We start from the raw sequence: 7,333 nt of genomic DNA, 5'->3' as shown, positions 1-7,333 counted from the left end.
CAGGTCACAGCAGCTGTTATCCCTACTAGGGGAAGAGGGAGGTTACTAATTGTAGGTGGAATTGACATCAGGTTGGCTTATTGGTTACCAGGGAAACCAGCAAAGGGACACGTCCCTCATAACCCCTTTGATAAACTAGGAGGGCGGAGCCTTTCTGATCTAAAGATTAGAACAATCACTATCTGACGCTGGGGGCAACCATGTAGGCAGTTATTGATTAAGCTCTATGAATGAGAGAGAAGGTTAGTCATTTGAGTAGCATGTAGATAAAGCACGTACTGGTTGAGCAAGGGATGTACAGAGAGCAAGAGAATCTCCATCTTGAGTGGCCTGATGGTATATTCTGTTTCTGTTTTGTTATGTTTATTCATTTGTTTTTTTTTATATTTTACATATAAGTGAAATAATACAGTATTTTCTTTCTCTGTGTGACTTATTTCACCTAGCATAATACCTTCTTGGTCCATTCATGTTGTCACATATGGCAAGTTTTCATTCTTTTGTTCTGGCTGAGTAATATTCCTCTGTGTGTGTGTATGTATATATACATATGTGTATGTATATGTACCACATCTTTGTCCATTCATCTTTGGTGGGTACTTAGGTGGCTTCCATATCTTAGCTATTGTAAATAATGCTGCTATGAACATATATTTTTTCTAATTAATGTTTTTGTTTTCTATTTTTAATTTTTTAAGGAATCTCCATACTGTTTTCATAGTGAATGCACCAATTTACATTCCCACCAACAGAGTATGAAGGTTCCCTTTTCCACATCTTTGCCAGTATTTGTTATTTGTTGTCTTTTTCACGATAGTCATTCTGACAAGTGTGAGGTGGTATCTCATTGCGGTTTTGATTTGCATTTCTTTGATGATCAGTGATGTTGAGCAGCTTTTCAATTGCCTTTTGGCCATCTGTATGTCTTCTTTGGAAAAATGTCTGTTCAGATCCTCTGTCCATTTTTAATAGGGTTGTTTTATTGATCTTGCATTGTATGAGTTCTTTTATATTTTGGATCTTAACCCCTTATCAAATGTGTCATTTGCAAATATCTTTCTGCCATTCAGTAGGTGGCCTTTCATTTTGTTGATAGTTTCCTTTGCTCTGCAAAAGTTTTTTAGTTTGACGTAGTCCCATTTGTTTATTATTGCTTTTGTCCTCTTGCTTGAGGAGACATATCCAAAAGAATATTACTAAGGCTGATGTCAAAGAACTTATTGTGTGTGTTTCCTTTTAGAAGTTTTATGGTATCTAATCTTACATTTAAGTATTTAATCCATTTTGAATTTATTTTTGTGCATAGTGTGAGAGAGTAGTCCAGTTTGATTATTTGGCATGTAGCTGTCTAATTTTCCCAAGACCATTTGTTGAAAAAGCTGTCTTTTCCACACTGTATATTTTTGCCTCCTTTGTGGTAGATTAATTGCCCATATAAGTGTGGGTTTATTTCTGGGTTCTCTAGTCTGTTCCATTGATCTATGTGTCTCTTTATGTGCCAATACCAGACTGTTTTAATGACTGTATCTTTGTAGTATAATTTGAAATCAGGGAGCGTGATACTTCCAGCTTTGTTCTTCTTAAGATATTTTTTTGGCTATTCAGGGTTTTTTTTGTGTTTCCATACAAATTTTAGAATTATTTGTTCTAGTTCTGTGAAAAATGCCATTGATATCTCAAACTCTTGTGGTTGTCTAAGTAGTCTACTTTGTTCTTAGTGCCTCTCTGTAGTTGAGCATGTGCCAAAATCTTTCAGTGTCCCAAAGGGGAGGATTTCGGTCATTACCTAGATGCAGACTGATTGGAAGCTGGACTATCAGCAGCAGCTTTTAAAGTATGAAGACTTTCAGGGGAAGACTCAGCCGTCGGCTTTTCTTTTTCATGGGAAGACTCAGCAATGGGCTTTGCTGTTTGCTCCCTCTGCATTGAGTTCTGGGGTGACAGCTAATTAAGAACTTTTCTTTGTTTGCCTCCATCCCATTTAACTCACGAACCCAACCCCTACTAGCCACCAGAGCCAGGCTATCAAGAGCTGTGTCCTCTGGGTGGCAGCTACAAAAGCTGTGGTGCCAGGCATGTGCACAAGCTCCTTTCTCAGAGAGACACTGGTGACCTGACTTGGGGCAGAGGGATAACATGAAGATGGCACTCACCAGCCTCTCTGGTCTCTGCAGAGGTTTTCAATGGTCCCTTATATACTTGTTTAAGTTGAAGCCTGCCCCTCAGGCCACGGGTAGGAAGATAAATTTATAAGCTTCTTTCACAGAAAGACTGGGCATGTCAGTCTGCTGCTTCTTCACCATGCCCTGGGGGAATAGCCAGTTAAGAACTCTGTTTTTTACAGTCCTGTGGGACTTAACGAATATAAGCCTTTCTGTCCACCAGAGCCAGCAGTCAAGGGGTGACTCTTGGGTGATATGCAGAAAAACTAGGGCACCAGTTACGTGTACTAACTCCTTTCTGGGAGATACCATGACCTGGAGTTATGCAGAGGGAGAGCACAAAGGTGACCTCTGTTATCTTTGGAGAATATTTTAGTAGGGGCCTAGATGTGTGTTACATTAGATGCCTGCCCCTTAGACCAAAGCTTTAAGATAAGCAAATAGACCTCTTTTACAGAAAGACTGGGTGTTTCAGTCAGCTTCCTCAGCCCTGGGCCCAGGATGTCCTCAGAACTATTTCTCAGTTCAGAACTGTTTCTCAGTTCACTCTAGCCTTGTGTGTTTTGTGGATGCAAGTCCTGTGTTTCTAGATGTTTTGGGGCCTCATCTCTCAGGTGCGGGTCTTCAAAGTTGCTAGGTGTGGGGTTCAGACCCTTTGCTCCTCAGGGAGAAGCTTGGAGTTGTGAGTTTCCTACTGATTGTGGGTCACCACATCAGGGGTGGGGTTTTCAGCAAGGTTGTGTCTCAGCCTCTCCTACCTGTTCCGATGTGGGGTTTTTTGGTCGCCCATTGCGTAGGAGTCTCTCAGCTAGTTTTGTGGTTTCTTTCAGAGGAAATTGTTTTATATGTAGCTGTATATTCAGTGTGTCTGTGGGAGGAGGTGAGTTCGGGATCTTCCTACTTCACCATCTTGAACCATAACTTCTACTGTGGTGTTCTAATGGTGATTTTCTGTTTCTTTCATTCCTCTTACATTCGTTATTTGGAATTCTTTTTAAGAAACATTTGTCCCCTTCCCTTACATACCAGGGTGGAGTCACTGATATTTATTTTATTATTTGGGTATAATCCATTACTGTCATTATTTTATTGTTCAGATTATTCCAGCATTGGGAACTCTTTCATTGTTGCCTCCTGTGCCCTTTTGGCATGTTCCCATTTTAAAGAAAGTATTTCTTTACTTTCTGTGACTATAAGATGTGCTTGTATTTTCCACGCCCTACACCTAAAATTGGCCATTTCTCCAGGAAGCCCTGGTTATTTTTACTGGATAACAATAATGAGAAACTAAGATCTTGGAGCTAGTTGTACTTGTTGCTTTAGAAGTGTCGTTGCTTCTATGCTTGCACAGAAAACAGAACTAGTAGATATATTTATGTATGCTAACTCATATATGCAGACACATTTGTATTTTGGTATCTGTACATAATGATGAGTTTATACCTTTGTCTGTAATCCAACACCACAACATTCATTCTAACCTTCCCCCTCTTCTTACTCTGACAATGAGAAATGTGGCTATGTCTACAGTTTATCTGTTGAGCACGTAAAGTAGTCACAGATTTGTTAACCAGTATCACTATGAGAAACAAATTTACCAACTAAAGCACAGTGCTTAGTTCTTTTTTTTTCTTTAGTCTTACATTATCTGGTCAGAACACTGTTTTCCAGAGTTACTTAGGTCAGTTGTTTTTCCATACCCTTCAGTGAGATCATGTCATGGTTTTATAACACAGTTATATTCATTTGTCACAGTCTGCACTTCATCCTGGCATCCCTGTTGGTCTTTTAAACTTGCATACAGTTAAGCTTACTTTCATCAAGTACAGTTCTATGGGTCTTGACAGATACATGGGGTCATATATTGACCACCTCAGTTCCATGCAGAATGGTTCCATCACCCTAAAATTTCCATATGTGACCCATCCCTGTTCCTTCCCTTCACTCCTGGCAATCACTGGTCTGTTTTCAGTATAGCTTTTTTTTTCCTTTTCTATAATGTCATACAAATGGTATCATACAATATGTAACCTTTTAGATCTGGCTTCTTTCATTTAGAAAAACACATTTAAGATTCAGCCAAGTTGTTAGGTGAATAAATAGCTTATTCATTTTTGTTGCAGAGTAGTATTCCATTGTATGTGTATAACACTGTTTATCTGTTCACCTGTTGAAGGACATTTTGGTTGTTTCCAGTTTTTGGTAATTATGAATACAGCTACTTATCCTAAGTAGGATTGCTGGGTTATACAGTAAGTGTCCTAGTCTGTTTGGGCTGCTATAACAAAAATACCATAGACTGGGTGGCTTAAATAACAAATATTCCTCATAGTTCAGGAGGGTTGCAAGTCCAGATTGCTGGCAGATTCCGTGTCCGATGAAAGATGCCACTTCCTGGTTCATAGATAGCCATCTTCTTGCTGTGTCCTCTCATGGCAGAAGGGACAAGAGAGCAATCTGGAGTCCCTTTTATAAGGGCACTAATCCCATTCATAAGGGCTCATGATCTAATCACCACCCAGAGGTCCCACCTCCAGTTACCGTCACATTGGGAATTAGGTGTCAAGATATGAATTTTAGGGAGGCACCAACATTTGGTCCATAGCAGTAAACGTATACTTAAATTTAGAAAAAACTGCCAGAATTTTCCAGAGTAACTATAACATTTTTGCAATCCCACCAACAATAAATAATTCCTATTGCTGTGCACTTTTACCAGCATTTGGTATTGTTAGTTTTTTAAACTATTATTTTAGTCATTATAGTAAGTATGTAGTGGTATCTAATTGTGGTTTTAATGTGCACTTCCCTAATGACTAATGATGTTGAGTATCTTTTCATATATCTTTGCCATTCTTTAGTTAAGTGTCTGTTCAAGTCTTTTGCCCATTTTCTTTTTTTTTTTTTTTTTTTTTGTGGTATGCGGGCCTTCCTCTGTTGTGGCCTCTCCCGTTGCGGAGCACAGGCTCCGGACGCACAGGCTCAGCGGCCATGGTTCACGGGCCCAGCCGCTCCGCGGCATGTGGGATCCTCCCATACCGGGGCGCGAACCCGGTTCCCCTGCATCGGCAGGCGGACGCGCAACCACTGCGCCACCAGGGAAGCCCTGCCCGTTTTCTAATTGGAAATTTTCTTATTAAGTTTGAAGAGTACTTGTATATTCTTTATACAGATCCTTCATTGGATATGTGGTTTGCAGATATGTTCTCCCAGTTTGTAGCTTGAGTATTTATTCTCTTAACAGTGTCTTTGTAGATCAGAAGTTTTTAATTTTGATCAAGTCCAATTTACAGGCATACCTTGGAGATATAGTATGTTCAGTTCCAGACCACTGAAGTAAAGTGAGTATCACAGTAAAGCGAGTTACACGAATTTTTTTGTTTACCAGTGCATATGAAAGATATGTTTACACTATACTGAAGCCTATTAAGTGTGCAATAGCATTATGTCTAAAAACACAATGCACATACCTTAACTTAAAAATACTTAATTGGTGAAAAATTCTAACCACCATCTGATAATACAGGCTTGCCAAACATTCAATTTGTAAAAAAAAAAAAAAAAAAAATGCGGTATCTGCGAAGCACAATAAAGCAAAGCTCAGTAAAACGAGGTATGCCTATGTCAGTTTTTTCTTTTATGGATCATGCTGTTGATATTGTCTCTAAAAACTCATTGCCAAACCCAAGGTCACACATTTCCCCTATGTTTACTTCTAGACAGCTTTATAATTTTAAGTTAGGTATATGATATATTTTTCCACTTGGAGTTAATGTTTTGTATAAGGTATTAGGATTATGTTGAGCTTTTTTTTTTTTTTTATGTCTATGGACATCTAGTTATTCCAGCACCATTTGAGAAGACTATTTTTTTTCTATTGAGTTTCTTTTGCACCTTTGTCAAAAAACAATTTGGCATATTTATGTGAAGACTATTCCTTAAATCACCAGTTAGAACTTCCAGTATGATACTGTATAGGAGCAGTGAAACATTGCTTTGTTCTGGATTTTAAAGGGAAAGAATTCATTCTCTCACTATTAACTATGCTGTTAGCTATAGGTTTTTCACAGATGTCCTTTATTAAGCTTAGGAAATTCTCTTCTGTTCCTAATTTGATGAAGATTTTTTTAATTGTTAATGGATGTTGAATTTTCTTGAATGCTTTTTTGTATCTTTTGAGATCTTTTTCTTTTTTTTTCTGTTCAGGAAACATTTTATTGTTGCTCCAAGTTTAAGAATTTTCACTGACAGAAAATCAACTTTTAGAAACTCTCGCACATTGCTCTGCTCAGCTTCTGAATCTTGGGATTTGCAGACATTCAACATATTTCTCTCCAGTACAGACAGTCATTTCACCCATGATTGATGGATCAGTCTTAACTTCCAATTTCAATACTTGGCCTTTACTTAGGAAGCTCTTCAGGACTGTTTTTAATTCAGTAAGAGTGGCTTCATCTAAAGAAGTTGCAGTGGTAACTGTGCAAGGTGCTTCTCCCTGGTGGACACTCATTGTAGAAAAGGCAGAAATGACTCCAGCGATATTGTTCAAGCGACCATTTTCAGCAAGCAAATTGAGCGGGTTGGACATGAGGGGAGAAAACCTCTCTTTTGTTTTCATGTCATTTAGGCTTTTCACTTTAATGGAACGCTTTGCATAGGGATTCATAATAGAAGCAGCCGTTTTGGGTTCCTTCAAGATTTGTGCTATTCCTTTTCTACTTGCTTCAGTTTATCCTGTTTAAATGCAGCAGAATAAAGAGCAGTGGCATAGTGAACTTTGATACCATATATCTGAACAGGTGGCCTCATCACAAGCTTGGCAAATGGCCTGACCACAGATGTGCTGAAGCACTGCATCTGCAGGGAGAGCCCAGACACTGCTGGGGCGGCCATCTCCTTCTGGGTGTCTGTAGGTCAGAGATCTTTCTTTTAAAATTTAGTTTGTTAATACAGTGAATTACATTGATTGATTTTCAAATGTTGAACCATTCTTGAATTTCTGGGGTGAACTTCACTTGTGTGTTGTGTATTATCCTTTCAATATATTGCTGTGTTCAATTAGCTACTATTTTGTTGAGGATTTTTGCATCTGTGTTCACGAGGAATATTGGGCTATAAGTGTTTCTTTCTTGTAATGTCATTGGTTTTAACATTAGGATAATTTGGCCTCA

The 7,333-nt window shown here is 38.6% G+C and overlaps 1 pseudogene; it reads right to left on the bottom strand.

Annotated features, from left to right (window-relative positions):
- Positions 1-6,424: 6,424 nt before the first annotated feature.
- LOC102991219 (ATP synthase subunit O, mitochondrial-like) lies at positions 6,425-7,055 on the bottom strand (annotated as a pseudogene).
- Between the last annotated feature and the right edge of the window lie 278 nt (positions 7,056-7,333).

This window comes from Physeter macrocephalus, chromosome 7 (genome assembly GCF_002837175.3).
Source record: "Physeter macrocephalus isolate SW-GA chromosome 7, ASM283717v5, whole genome shotgun sequence".
NCBI classification, from domain to species: domain Eukaryota; kingdom Metazoa; phylum Chordata; class Mammalia; order Artiodactyla; family Physeteridae; genus Physeter; species Physeter macrocephalus.
Note: the sequence above shows the minus strand (reverse complement) of the source record. Positions and strands in the feature narration are given on the sequence as shown.